This window comes from Pseudorca crassidens, chromosome 1 (genome assembly GCF_039906515.1).
Source record: "Pseudorca crassidens isolate mPseCra1 chromosome 1, mPseCra1.hap1, whole genome shotgun sequence".
Lineage (NCBI taxonomy): Eukaryota > Metazoa > Chordata > Mammalia > Artiodactyla > Delphinidae > Pseudorca > Pseudorca crassidens.
This window is the reverse complement of record NC_090296.1, coordinates 185,536,399-185,552,453: the sequence shown is the minus strand read 5'-3', so window position 1 is coordinate 185,552,453 and position 16,055 is coordinate 185,536,399. Positions and strand designations below refer to the sequence as shown.

The following is a 16,055-nucleotide window of genomic DNA, read 5'->3' as shown; positions in this document are numbered from 1 at the left end:
TTTTTATCTTAATTGTAAAGATCACTATGAAATTATATAAATAAGTTACAATGCCTTCTTAAAGTATACTGAAGCTCATGGAATTTAAACCTTTATGGTTGTTACTTCTTTACTTTTTTACTTTGCTGTCCTTAAAAAGAGTCCTTTTATTAGACGAGTACCAGGTACATGACAGACAGTCAATAATATTTATTGAATGAATGAAGGCAGTACAGAACATGGAGTCAGAGAAAATTGGGTTTAAATTCCTTTCCTACCTGCTTCTAGTTCTTGACCTTATTTTCTCTTCTCATTTTTCTCAAATGTATGATGGAAGTAATAATGGCATCTCTTTCATATGGCTCTTGAAAAGCGTTCAGAGCCTAAGTATGTGCAAAGCATTCAGAGCCCAGCCTTAGCATGTGCTCCATGCATGCAATTATAACCAAATAATGTGATTATGTAATTTTGAATTTGGTTTTCACTGGCATAGATTTTTTCCATTCAGATTTACAGCTGTTGTGCACATGATACAACCATCTGAGGACCCCAAGCACATAAGCCCCTACTTAGAAAATTAAATAAAAACCTTCTGGGCTGCCTAGCACTTCTTTACAGTGAGTCTGACAGAGCTCTCTTTTAATAGCAACCGTCATAAGATACCCTCAAAGACCTTGATGACAATAATTATCTTACCCTTCATCTCTTGGTCCCCCAGGAATCTCAGAATCCAGGCCGGTGTCCGTTATGGTCAGCCATCCTGTAAACACCTCCATCTTCCGAAGGCCTAGTGGGCCATTCCTTCTCTTCCCACTGGTTCTTACCCTAGTTTTTCTTAAACCGTTTCCTTTGGTTAGCAACTCATTAGAAAGTATCCAGGAGCAAAATCAATACATCTTCACGTTTTCCTCTGGAACATCTCTTATTTATTTTTATCTTAACTGTAAGGATCATTATAAAGTTATATAAGTTACAATGCCTTCATAAAGTATATCAAAGCTCATGGGATCTAAACCTTTCTGGTTGTTACAGCAACTGTCAGTGAGTTGCTGTCTCATCCTCTAGTTAGAGTAATGCATAACTTGTGGTCCTTTGGGCTCTGCTTGGAACATCTTTGCAATGCCACATGCTTCATAAGGCATCGAGAAGATAAAGTAAACTTAAAACAATAAGGAAGGACTTCCCTGGTGGCACAGTGGTCAAGAATCCACCTGCCAGTGCAGGGGACACCGGTTCTATCCCTGGTCTGGGAAGATCCCACATGCCGCGGAGCAACTAAGCCCGTGAGCCACAACGACTGAGCCTGTGCTCTAGAGCCCGCGAGTCACAACTATTGAAGCCCGCGCACCTAGAGCCCGTGCTCTGCAACAAGAGAAGCCACTGCAATGAGAAGCCCACACACTGCAAGGAAAAGTGGGCCCCGCTCGCCGCAACTAGAGAAAGCCCATGAGCAGCAACGGTAGACCCAATGCAGCCATAAATAAATAAATGTATTAAAAAAGAACCCTTACCTACCGTGGAATGGAGGACAAACGGTTTAGAATATGGAGGTTTAAACTCGACAATTCCGAAGTGTTGAACAATTCAATGGGTTTTGGCAAATGTATGCAGTCATGTAACCACACCACACTGAAGAAGCAGAGCATTGCCATGATCCCAAGTTTTCCGTCTTCCCCTTTACAGTCATTATACTTGCCCCACCCCTGATCCCAGGCAACCATTGATTTACTTAGTCTCACTATAGTTTTGTCTTTCCTGGAATGTCTCACAAATAGAATCATTCAGTTCGCAGTTTTTGCATCTGTCTTCTCTTAACAAGTATAATATTTTTGGATTCACCTATGTTGATGCATGTATCAGTAGATCATTCCTTCTTATTGTCGAATAGTATTCCATTGTATGGATATACCAGAGTTTGTTTATTCATTCACCAGTTGGTGGACATTTAGATTGTTTCTAGTTTTTGGAGATTATGAATAAAGACATTTTAACAGGTGTGTAGTAGTATATCACTGTGGTTTTAATTTGCATTTCTGTAATGTCTAATGATATTAGGCATCTTATCATGTGCTATCTGCCATCTGTATACCTTTATTAGTGAAGTGTGAATTCAAATCTTTTGCCCATTTTTTATAGGGTTATTTTCTTATTGAGTTTTGAGAGTTCTTTATGTATTCTGTATACATGTCCTTAAACAGATATGTTTTTACAGATATTTCTGTGTATATTTTATGTATTGTCTTTTCATTTTCTTAAGAGTGTCTTTCAAAGAGCAGAAGATTTAATTTTTGATTAAGTCCCATTTTTTTCTTTTATGGATTGTACTTTTGGTGTTGTGGCTAAGAAACCGTTCCTTAACCAAGGTCACAAAGCTTTCTCACCTAGGTTTTCTTCTAGAAGTTTTACAGTTTTAGATGTCACATTTAGGAGTTTGTGATCCATTTTGAGTCAATTTTTATATATTGTGTGATATATGAATTAAGTTGGGGTTTTCTTGCATGTGGATATTCAATTATTTTGTCCCATTTGTTGGAAAACTATCCGGTCTTCATTGAATTACCTTTCCACTTTTGTGAAAATTCAGTTGACTATATATATGTGGGTCTATTTCTGTATTTTCTGACACATTGATCTGTGTGTCTATCCTTTTGCCAATACTGACACAGTATTAATTACTGTAGCTTTATGCAAGTCTTAAAAGCAGGTAGTGTGAGTCTTCCAACTTCTTTTTTTTTTTTTTCAAAATTGTTTTGGCAGTTCTATTTTGTTTGCTTTCTCCACATAAATTTTAGAATCTGTTTGTTGACTTCTACAGAAAGGACTGCTGGGATTTTGGTTGGGATCACATCGAACGTGTAGATCAACTTAGAGAAGAAATGATAATATTGAGTTTTCCAATCCATGATAATGGTATGTCTCTACTTTTATATATATGTCTCCTTTGATTTCTCTCATCAGTGCTTCACAGTTGGGCATGCAGATTTTGTACATATTTTGTTAGATTAATGCCTAAATATTTTATGCTTTTGGTGCTATTTTAAATGATACCTTTTAAAATTTCATTTTTCTAAGTATCCATTGCAAGTATATAAAAATACAGGGCTTCCCTGGTGGCGCAGTGGTTGAGAGTCCGCCTGCCAATACAGGAGACACGGGTTCGTGCCCTGGTCCAGGAGGATCCCGCATGCCGCGGAGCAGCTGGGCCCGTGAGCCATGGCCACTGAGCCTGCGCGGCCGGAGCCTGTGCTCTGCAACGGGAGAGGCCACAACAGTGAGAGGCCCGCGTACCGCAAAAAAAAAAAAAATACAATTGGTTTTGACCTTATAGCCTATGACCTTGCTAAACTCACTTATTAGTACTAGTAGCTTTTTATAGATTCCATTTGGGATTTTTTTTCTGTGTAGACAAGCCTGTCTTCTGTTAATAGAGATCATTTTATTTCTTCCTTCCCAATCTGTATGTGTTTAATTTATTTTCGTGCCTTATGCACTGACTAGGACCTCCAGTATGATGTTGAATAGGATTGGTGAAAGTGGATATCCTTCCCTTGCTCTTCATCTTTAGGGAAAGCCTTTGGTCTTTCATCATTAACTATGATGTTAGTTGTAAGTTTTTTATAGGTATATTTTCTTAGGTTGAGGAACATAAGAACATCCCTTATAAACCAAGTTTGCTGAGAGGATTTTTTTTTAAATCATGAATAGATGCTGAATTTTTTCAAAGCCTTTTTCTGTATCTGTTGAGATAACCATACAGTCTTTCTTCTCTAGTCTTAATATGGTAAATTACATTGATTGATTTTTAAAATTTGGAAGTAACTTTCATTTGTGGCGTAAAGCCTACTTGGTCTTGTTGTATTATCCCTTTTATATATTGCTGGGTATGATTTGCTAATATTTTGTTGAGGATTTTGTGTGTATGTTCATGAGACATATTGGTCTTTAGTTTTCTTTTTTTCTAATATCTTAGTCTCCTTTTGGTATCAGGGTAATACTGACTTCCATCCTCTTTTATTTCCTGGAAAAGTTTGTGTAGAATTAGTATTATTTTTTCCATAAATATGTAGTAGATTTCACCAGGGAAGCCATCTGGGCCTGCAGTTTTCTTTGTTTTAAGGTCTTTAGCTATACATTTATTTTTTAAGGTGATGTAATACTATTTAGTTTACCTATTTTTTTCTTGAGAGAATTGCCACTTGTCTTTTTATTTTCTTAACATTGTTCTTCAAAGAGCAAAACATTTTACATTAGTTACAGTACTTAATACAATAGACAAGAGCAAGCAGCTGTAGTTCTTGAGCAGCAGAGAACAGTGAGACAGCAGTGTTTTAGGAAGATGAGTAGGATTCAGACAGGATCAAAAAAGGAGACTGGGCTTAAAGGGACTGTTTAGCAGATGACAGTCAGGGGAGGGGTGGTGGCAGTAAAAAGGAAGAGGAAAGGAGCACTTGGAAGTCACTTTAAAGAAGGAATTGACAGAACTTAGTCGTGTCTGGCTGGAAGTTGGTAAAGATGGAGAGAGGTACTCACAAATGAACCCAAGATTCTATCTGAAGAGATGAGAAGAATGTCAAGAGTGCAGACAGATGTGACATGATGGAAAAGGTAGCCCTTTTAGAGGTTAAGGTCATGCTTCATTTTGGGATATATTGAGTGTGAAGTGAATTGCTATGGGAATTGACAGCAAAAATAGTATGAGAGGGTAGAACAGTAGAAGAGATTTTTGGATTAGTGAGATCAGGGTTCCTTAGAAGAATGGAGAATCAGAGAGGGTTGCCATATAAAATATAGGATGCTCAGTTAAATGAGAATTTCTGATGAATAAGGAATATTTTTGTTGTTGTTTTTTGGCATAAGTTTGTCTCAACAGCCTGGTATTCAGCCTATACTAATTGGAATTTATAGATCAGAGAGGATCACAATTATTTTGGAGGGATCTAAAAATTCTTATCAGTATAGGTTGAAGACCAGGCTGTTGGTGGCTAAATCATATACTTATTTTCAAGTTTGGGGCCATAAATATAAATGTTAACTGCATATGAGTTTTACTCTCAATAAAATTAAAAATCATTTCTATCCAGAGGAAAATGGCGTACAATTTTGAAATATATTTCAAGAAAATTAAACGTAATTTCTTTTAAAAAAAAAAGCAAATCATCGTGATAATTTCATCAAAAGAGGGTAATTTGAAATATAGAGGGAAATACTATAAAACTGGCATTAAAGGCCTTAAAATGATCTGCTTCATAAGATAAATCATCGACTACATACTAGATACTATGAACTATGCCTTGAGATATGCAGCCTCACAACAACTCTCCCAGTTGTTACACTATCCCCAATTATTTCCTTTTCCCAAATGAGGAAACCGACGCTAAGGTGGTTTTACTTGAGGTAACATAGAATGGTGGCTTGATACTGTGTCAGTTTAGCTAAACTGCAGTTAGGTTTCTCCAAATTCCTTGACTCGTATGGTTCCTGTCTAAAGTTGGCCCCAGGAGAAATCTGTGCAACATTCGAAATGCAGGATGAAGCGGCAGCATTACCCTCAAAGCAGGCTGCTGCTGATGTCCTCGTTGGCTCACCTCGTTGGCTTGAGGCAGCAGCTCCCTCAGCATCGGCCAATCTCCTCCTTCAGGTGCTCTCGATCCTGGGCCAGATTAGATGCAGCGAGAGACATGTATAAAGCCAACACACTGTGTTACTACAAGCAGGTGTGCTTGTCTCCCACCAGTCTGCCTCCAGCTTTCCTTCCCCACAGCCTGTCTTGCCAGTCTGCAGGCAGGTGGCTTCGGGGCCAGCAGCAGAGGAGTTGGCCTTCCGGAGAGCCCTCGAGAGACTCCCATTCATGTTCACAGGTTAGTGACTTTATCTGATCCTCCACCTTCCCCGTCCTTCACAGACCTCTGCTATCACATCTTCTCCCACAGTCGTATAATGTCTAATCCCTGTGATGAACCCCTTAGTCCATATCACTCCTAGCGGTCCTGCTTCCCTGGTTGGACTATTAACTGGTACATAGAGCAAGCAAATTGCCGGGGAGCTTCTCAAGCCCAGGTCTGTCCGGCTCCTCTCTTTCACGTTGAAAAAAACAATTAAGACTTTTATTTGGATGACACATTATCAAGCTTGGCTTATTGTTATAGATGGTACGATTGCTCAGTTGTTATCTTGCTGAAATTAGGTTTCACAGAAATTTGAACCCCTTTTATGTTTCCTAACGTTTCATTTTGAATTACAGCCGTTGTGTATGTGTCATCTCTAGTACTGAATGATAAAGTTCTTCAAGGACCACACGAAACTTCTCTTTATTCTTCAACAGCTGCTGCCACAGTAAGTAGTAGGCACTCAATAAATGTTTGTGACTTTTAATAGAGTAGCTAAATTCCTCAAAAATATGTAAAATAGTCCTACATCAAAATACAAACTTGCGTTTGGGGACACTAGGTGTATGTTATAAGATGCGGAAGAGATGTTGCCGCTAAATTGGGATGTATAGAAAGATGAACAGTTTTAAACAGGAATTGAACTACTGTTCAAAGGATTGGAATGTTCTTGTTACAAGCTGAGGCTCAGTGGCAGAGTCCTGCCTTCCCTTGAACACTGTAGGCTCATGGTAGAGATTTTTGTTACATGCTACTGAAAAGGTGCTATCCTGTTACAGATAGTGTATTCATCAGTTTTCTTAGTCTCTAGAAACATACTCTGATTTCTTCAGAAAAAGATTTTTTTTAAAGGATAGTAGATTGCTCTCAGAATCTCTGGGAAGATCAGAGAATGAGGCTTTTGGGGAGTGAAACCAGCTCTCTGGGAAAAAAACATGTTTTCTTAATTTCTCTGTTATTTACAATTAATGGTTATAAACATGACACACTTTTGATTTGTATTAACATTTTTCCATCACTTAAATTCTAGACAATCAAATTCTAGACAACAAAATAACAAATCAAGCCTTGATTTCTGGTGCGTGCCAGTTTCCATAGTGTAAATACTCCCAAGATGGCTGATGTCCAAGCTCCCAGTGTGATGTCAGTGAGCATGGAATCGGGAAGAAATGTATGATACAGATGCAATAGATGTAAATAAGCTTAAAGTCCATAGATAACAGTAAAATATAGTAAAATAATTAGAAAAGGATGAGTTTTGAGTTTATTATCTTTTTTATATATAATTTATTTAATTGTAAGTTTATATAATTTAATATTACATTTAATGACTGGCTCACAAAATTCCTGAAAATTTAGCAATCACCTTTTACAAGTGGGGAAAGCTGGCTTCAGCACACCACTGCATGGTGGCCACCCAGCCAGGAAACACCACCCCAAATCACCCACAGCACTGCTCCATGGAGGACAGCACTGCACACAGGATAGCTGCGTGCAGATCCCGTCACTGACTGGCCACAGGAGGGTCCTGCTGGAACTAGTGCCCTTTGTTGGTTCAGGAAACAGCCACAGTTGGCATCTGTTACCAGAGCACCACGACCCTTGTGTCTTTTGTGTTGCTGGTTCCTAAGACTTTGAACTGGTAGATGCATCTGACTGATAGCTCTCACTTAGGTGCACAGAATCTGAAAAAAAAGAAGTGTTTCACATTTTCAGCTTAAAAGGTGGTCATAAAGTGAAGGGTTCTACAAATACAGAGAAAGAGTTCAGATATTGAGTAGCAAAAAAGAGTAACAAGCATCTGCCCAGTTGTGTATTTCACCCCTTTGGTTGTGGGGGAATTGGTTGCTGGTTAAGAACATTTGCTGCATCCCATAAGAGAACAGACCAATCTGTCAAGAACACGTATCATCATTCCACCATTCCATAAGGCCAGCTGCTTCTGAGTGAGGCATCAGTGAATCCCATGGATATCAGTTCACTGTCTACTTCTCCAAATTTTTGATTGAATTACATATTTGATAATATGCTGTCTTTTTCAAATGTCTATCAGCTTCACTGACTGTACAGGTGACTTAAATGGTGAAGTGAAAAGAATCATATCCCTGCATCTGTTAGGTTTGTTATGACGGCCTTTATCTCTGTGACCCCTCAGGTATGGGGAATTGCTCTTTGGTGACTTGTTGGTGTAGAGGGACAAACAGGGAATGCTCCAAGGGATCTGAATGTGGCCCTTCCTGCTTGCTATGAAAAGGAGTCACTCTTTCCGTCTTTCAGTTCATCTATTCCTTTATGCACTTAGCAACAGATGAATGAAATCAGGGTCCTACTGGGCTTATGTGAGACAAACACAGATCAGAACTTTATTTCTCATTTTAATTTATTCAATAACTGCATTGTAGGTGTCGATTCTATGCAACACATTGTTCTAGCTGCATGGGACACAGCAAGAAACAAAACAGAAAAAAATCCTTGCCTTCATGGAGCTTATGTTCTAAAAGGAAGTAACAGACAATAAACTAACTAAATAATATAGTACCTTAGAAGGCAACAAATTCTATGGAGCAAAATATAAGTCAAGGAAGGGGGATAGGGAGTTCTAGATGGGGAGGTGTTTGCACTCTTAAATAGAGTGGCCAGGGAAGGCTGTATTCCAGCTAAGATTAAAGGAAGTAAGGGAACAATCTCTTTCTATCCTGTAAACCACAATTTCATTCAGGAATTAGAGTTAGTTCTGAGCCAGTTTCCAATAATCCCCCAAACATCTAGGTATTTGCCTTTACAGTGTACTCTTCCCCTGATCAATGACCCGCAGGTACTTTTGGGAAAGTCCAGGATGAAGATTCACAGTACATACGTGTGTCGTTGTGGCACGTTTTTCCTCCATGGGTCCTCACTCCCCCTTCAGTGCAGACACTCTGGGTCACTGAACCAACTCAGGTTCAGGAATCAGGTGAGTGGCTCTGAAATCCCACCGCCAAGCCTCAGAGCATGTCTCTTACACCAGACTCGGAAGATGTTTGTTATTTAGATCAGATAGGCCCTTCGTGGGCCAACTACCTATTTTGGTTCTAGGGACTGGATACTGAAATAGCCACTAGCAAAAATCCTTGTAGGGTTCACTCTATTTACCACTCCCATTCTGCTGCCACACACACCTTGCCCTGGTGATACTACCCTGGGACCTTGGGACTCCCATTGTGAGTTCATCGGGGAATGAAATCAGGAGCCCATTTCAACCAACACATGCCCAGGCTACATCAAACAGCCAGTACAATGTTCATTCACTTGTTCTTCGATGTTGGTATCCCCCTCACCAAGGTGTATCTCTGGACCCACTAAGGGGACACAGGTGTTATGAGAGCAGCCTCTGCATGATTAATCCACTCCAACATTTTTCTCTCTCTGCTATTCGTATTTTTCCTTGACATCATATCAAGGAATTTCTGGTGGCTCAACTTTACTTAGCCAGGTTTCAGTCAACCAACTGGGAAAACCATTAGACCCATTCCCAGCTGCTGGTGTCAATACACCCAATAAATTCAGTCTGACCTAAAATTCTGTCCCTTAGTCTTAGCCTAACACCCTCAGAATCCATTTCCAAAGTTTACCAATATAAATTAGCATAATCCTACAATTCTTTTGATGTATAGTTGGTATTTCTTTTATTGGATTTTATTATTATAGCCTATCTCCTCCAAGGCATGATAGGATGTATATAATACATGTTATTACATACTATATATATTCTATATACTAATATGTGTATTTCATATATGACATATATAGTTACTTATGTATATATGTGTATATAATTATATATGTTTACATAACTACATATAGTTACATATGTATACATGTGTGTAGTTATATATGTATGTGTGACTATAGATAGTTATATATACACACCCGTAAGCACACATACATATATATGTAACCATATAGCTAGATAGACATAGAGACAGACACAATGATGGGTGGAGGAGGTAAGGCATGAAGAAAATATTTCTCAGATCAGATCTTTACAGAGTCTTCAAGCAAGGCAAGAAGAGGCATCCGCTTCGGTCAGCAAGGGAAGCTCCATGGGGTTGGAGTTTCAGTTTATTCTGAGTTTTTCTAATCCTCCCATGTATTCATACTTCAGTTCTCAAGTCCTACACTTTCTTACTCAGCATCTTAACTTGAACATGAGGGATCTGGTGAGGCTGGTACTTCACCTGGTACTGAAATTAGACAACTCACAAGATCTAAGTGGATGTTCAATTTGCAGTAGTCTCAGCATTTGTTTTGAGGTCTATCAGCCCTGCTACACAATAGATAAGAGATTCTTTAAGGAAAATCATAGAAAGTCCCTAGTTTGAGTCCTTGATAAAATCCATTTTCTTTCTTTAAGCTCTCCAATACCCTTAGAAGCACCTATCCTGCCCTGCAGTCTTTGAATCCTTCACATCTTTTATGCTATTTATTGCGAATAGGCCTTGGGTTTCTCAGTGCCTTGTATGAAAGAGCACTTTATGCCAGGTGACCATAGTTACCTGCACCATGTAATACCAATGTCCCATCCTTCAAAACTGCTTGGATTTTTACTCCATTCAGTGCCAACCTGGCCAGATAACTGATCCTAGTTTCCCTATCACTCTGGATACTTTGTCTCCCCCTACCCCACCCACCCCACCCCCAAAGTACTGTAGAAACACCAACAAATTCATATATGTCTATCTTTGTTGAAGATTCCATTCATATCATGGCTCTTCTATTATAACATTGCACATGCAGATCTGCTGCAAGGAATTAAATCATAGGGATAAGTCATTTTATATCATTTCTACTTTTGATTTATAGTGGTTAAGAGCACTGGCTTTGGAATCAGGAAGATCTGGGTTTCAACCCTAGATCTGTAATATACTTGTTGTATGATCTTGGGGAAAGTACTCAACCCCTTTAAGACTCAGTTTCTTCATCTGTATAAATGGGGATAATAATATTTACCTCATTGTTGGGTGATGTTGTCATGAGAATTAAATAAAATCTATAAGATACTCAGTGGCACATATTAAGAATTCAGTAAACTCTGAGCTTCTATTTCCTAAGTGAACCTCATGAGGACTTGAAAAGCTCTCAGTTTCATCAGGAAGACATTTACAAATGATCATAAAATGCCTCAGCAGGTGTCTGGTCTCACCCATTATAAAACTGTCATGATTAAGAAGCAACACACAGACTGCATCAATTCTATGGAGAGTCTCAGTGAGGAATTCAGAGATCCACTAGAATGCCCCTTAAGTGTAGGTAGTGTCTTGTTTATCAGTGTCTCTCCACACACCACCACACCTCACAGAGGGCATGGCCAAAATCAGGCACTGAACAAATATTAACTGAACACACAATGTTTCTTCTGATCTTCTTCTTAAATTCTAGATGTGTCCTTTCTTTTTCTTCAGCTTCCAAAGCCCTATGAACAGCACACTCCCAATCAAAATCCCATTTAGCTTTGACTTTTTGCTTTGTAGAAATTGAGAAGCTGATTCTAAAATTAATACGGAAATGCAAAGAGTGAGCAATACCCAAGGCAATCTTAAAGAACAAGGTTGGAGGAGGAAGAAGGTTTCATTTTCAAATACTAGGATTTATATTACAAAGCTATAGTAATTAGGACAATGTGGTATTCCTGCATAGATAGACAAACCACCACATAGAACAGAATGAAGAATCCAGAAAAAGACCCATACATGTACAATTACCTAATTTTTGACCAAGGTGGACACTGCAGGCCAGTAGGAAAAGGATTGGTGCTGGGTCAATTGGATATCTAAGTGGAAAAAAAACTATCTTAACCCTTGTCTCACACCTTACACAAAAATAAGGTACAGGTAGGTTGCATGTTAAAGGTAAAATTACAGAGCTTTCAGAAGAAAGCACAGGAGAAATATTCATGACATTGGAGTAGGCAAAGATGGCTTAACCACAACACAAATAGGGCTAACCACAAAAGAAAAAAATGACAAATAAGACTATATTAAATTAAGAATTTTGTTCACCAAAAGATACTCTTAAGACAATGAGAAGGCAAACTATAGAGTGGGAGAAGATATAACAATACACATATTGACAAAGGACTCATCCAGAACATATAAAAACTACAACTCAAAAAAGGACAGGGACTTCCCTGGTGGCACAGTGGTTAAGAATCTGCCTGCCAATACAGGGGACACGGGTTTGATCCCTGGTCCAGGAAGATTTCCACATGCCGCCGAGCAATTAAGCCTGTGCACCACAACTACTGAGCCTGCACTCTGGAGCCCATGAGCCACAACTACTGAAGCCTGCATGCCACAACTACTGAAGCCCATGTGCCTAGAGCCCATGCTCCGCAATGAGAAGCCCGCGCACCACAACAAAGAGTACCCCCCCACTCGCCTCAACTAGAGAAAGCCCACATGCAGCAACGAAGACCCAACGTGACCAAAAATTAATTAATTAATTAATTAATTAAAGAAAAGGACAGAATACCAACAGGAAAATGGACAAAAACCTTAACCAGACTTTCACAAAAGATGATGTAAAAATGGCCAATAAACCTATGAAAAGATGCTCAACATCTTTAAACAATAGGGAAATACAATTAAAACCACATTGTTTCTACCACACATTTAAAGAAATAATACCAATTGTTTTCAAACTCTTCTGAAAAATAGAAGACGAAACATTTACTAACTCATACAATAAGCAAGTATTACTCTGATATTAAAGCTGCACAAAGTTACCACAAAGAAAACTACAGACAAATATTCCTTATAAATATAGATTCAAAAATCCTCAACAAAATACTAGCAAACCAAATCCAACAGCGTATTAAAAGGATTATACACTATGACAACGTGGGAAGTATCCCAGGAATGCAAGGGTGGTTCAACATAAGAAAATGAATCAACAAAACATACCACTTTAATAGGATGAAGGTGAAACTCTACATGATCATCTCAATTGATACAGAGAAGGCATTTGGCAAAATCTAAAACACTTTCATGATAAAAATACTCAAAAAACTAGGAACAGAAGGGAACTTTCTCAACATGATAAAGGGCACTTGTGAAGAACCCATTGCTAGCATCGTATTCAATGGTGAAAGACTGAAAACTTTCCCCAGAAGATCAGTAACAAAATGAGGATGACTGTTTTTTTAAAAAAATAAGTTTATTTATTTATTTGAGGATGACTGTTTTAACTGCTACTCTTCAACAATGTGCTGGAAGTTCTAGCCAGAGCAATTAGGCAAAAAAAAGAAAAAAAAGGCATCCAAGTTGGAAAGGAAGAAGTAAAACTACCTCTATTTACAATGACATGATCCTATATATAAAAAATCTCAAAGACTGTACCAAAAAGAAAAGAAAAAAGAAACTAGAGCCAACAGACAAATTTCAGAAAAGTTGTAAAAGTGTGAGGTCAACACACACACACGTGCACACACACACATATGAACATTTGTGTTTCTATACATCAGCAATGAACAACTGGACAAGAAAATTAAGAAAACAGTTCCATTCTCAAGAGCATCCAAAAGGATAAAGTATTTAGAATAAACTTAACCAAGGAGGTGAAAGACTTGTACACTGAAAACTACAGAGCATTGCTTAAAGAAGTTAAAGAAGTTGTAAATAAATGGAAAGACAGCCCATGTTCATTGAATGGAAGACTTAATATTGTTAAGATGGCAACACTGCCCAAAGTGATTTACAGATTCAATGCAATCTCTATCAACATTCCAATGATAATTTTTGCAGAAATGGGAAATCTAGTTCTCCAACTCATATGGAATTGCAAGGGGCTGTTAAAAGACAAAAAAATAAAAGATATATATATACATATTTTAAAAGAACAGAGTTGAAGGACTCACACATCCCAATTTCAAAACTTACTACAAAGCTACAGTAACCAAAACAGAGTGGTACTGACATAAGGATAGACATATACCAATGTAATAAAATTGAGAAATAAACCCATACATCTATGGTCAACTGATTTTTAACAAGGGTGCTAAGACCATTCAATGGGGAAAGGACATGCTCTTCAACAAATGGAATAACTTCAACAAATGGCATATTCTTCTGGCATAACTGGTCCACATGCAAAGAAATAAACTGGATCCCTACTTCACACTATATATAAAAATTAATTCAAAATGGATCAATAATATAAATATAGAGCTAAGATCATAAAACTCTTAGAATAAAACATAATGGTAAGGGCTTCCCTGGTGGCGCAGTGGTTGAGAGCCTGCCTGCCAATGCAGGGGACACGGGTTCGTGCCCCGGTTCGGGAAGATCCCACATGCCGCGGAGCGGCTAGGCCCGTGAGCCATGGCCACTGAGCCTGCGCGTCTGGAGCCTGTGCTGCGCAACGGGAGAGGCCGCAACAGTGAGAGGCCCGCGTACCACAGAAAAAAACCCAAAAAAACATAATGGTAAATCTCTATAGCCTTAGATTTAAAATAGATTCTTAGATATGACATGAAAAGTACAAGCAACAAAAGAAGAAAAATAAATTGGACTTCATTAAAATTAAAAGCTTTTGTGCTAATGTCCAAGGACACTATCAAGAAAGTGAAAAGATAACCTATAGAATTGGAGAAAATTTCACAACTCATATATGTGATAAGGGCCTAATATCCAGAATATATAAAGAACTCTTACAACTCAACAACAAAAAGACAAAAAAAATCCAATTAAAATATGGGCAAAGGGCTTGAATAGACACTTCTCCAGAGAAGATATGTAAATGGCAATGGAGCACATGAAAAGAGGCTCAACATCATTAATCATTAGGAAAATGTAAATCAAAACCACAATGAGGTACCACTTTATACCCACTAGGATGGCTATGGCTATAATAATAATTATTTTAAAAATCCAGAATATGAGAAGTGTTATTTTTCTCCCAAGGATGTGGAAAAATTGGAGCCCTGGTACATTGCTGGTAGGAATCTAAAATGGAAAGTTTGGCAGTCCCCTAATAAGCTAAACAGAATTACCATGTGACACAGACATTCCACTCCTAGGTATTATATATACCTATCCAAAAGAACTGAAAAGTGGTATTCAACCAAATATATGTACATACATATTCATAGCAGCACTATTCACAATTTGGGAAAAAAACCAAATGTCCATCCATGGATGCATGGATAAACAAGTTGTGGTATATATATACCATGGAATATTATTGCACTATAGAAAGAATGAAGTGCTCATACAATGTGAACGAACCTTGAAAACATTATGCTAAGTGAAAGAAGCCAGAAGAAAAAGGTCACATACGGTATGACTCAATTTGTATGAAGTATTCAGGATATGTAAATCCGTAGAGACAGGATGCAGGTTGGTGGTTGTCATGGACAACCATGTCAGGTGGGGGGGAATCAGGGAATAAGAGTGAATAGTTAATGGGTACAGAATTTTCTTTTGGGGTAATGACATGTTTTAGAGCTAGATAGAAATGGTGATTGCAGGACATTGTGAATGTACTAAATGCTACTTAATTGTTCACTTTTAAAAGGTTAATTTTATGTTATGTGAAGTTCACCTCAATTTAAAAAAATGTTAAACACACACACAGAAGTATAACCACCAGAAGAGCAAAACTGAAAAAGACATAAGTACTAAGTCCTGTCAGGGATGTGGAGCAACAGGAACTCTCATAGAATGGTGGATATATACACTGGTTGCAATTATTTGAGAAAATTGGTGATACCTGCTAGAGCTGAACCATCTGCACACCCTATGACCCAGCAAATCTTCATTTCAGTATACACCTCAAAGAAATGCATACACATGTTCATTAAAAGACACGCATTCAAATATCTGTAGGAATACTATTTGTAATAGCCCAAATCTGGAAACTAGCCAAACGCCTATCAACAGTCATGTAGATAAATGGATTACTCTACAGCAGTGAGAATGCACATTCTAAAACTACATGCTGGGACTTCCCTGGTGGCGCAGTGGTTAAGAATCCGCCTGCCATTGCAGGGGACATGGGTTCGAGCCCTGGTCCAGAAAGATCCCACATGCCACAGAGCAACTAAGCCCGTGCACCACAACTACTGAGCCTGCACTCTAGAGCCTGCGAGCCACAACTACTGAGCCTGTGCACCACAACTACTGAAGCCCACGCATCTAGGGCCCGTGCTCCGCA

The 16,055-nt window shown here is 38.5% G+C and overlaps 1 long non-coding RNA gene across 1 annotated transcript; it reads left to right on the top strand.

The window, feature by feature from the left end:
• Positions 1-2,786: 2,786 nt before the first annotated feature.
• Positions 2,787-7,108, top strand: LOC137205244 (uncharacterized). The gene is made up of 4 exons (XR_010934073.1): positions 2,787-2,889; positions 5,618-5,837; positions 6,221-6,312; positions 6,895-7,108. It is a non-coding gene; the product is annotated as an uncharacterized lncRNA (long non-coding RNA).
• Positions 7,109-16,055: the final 8,947 nt, after the last annotated feature.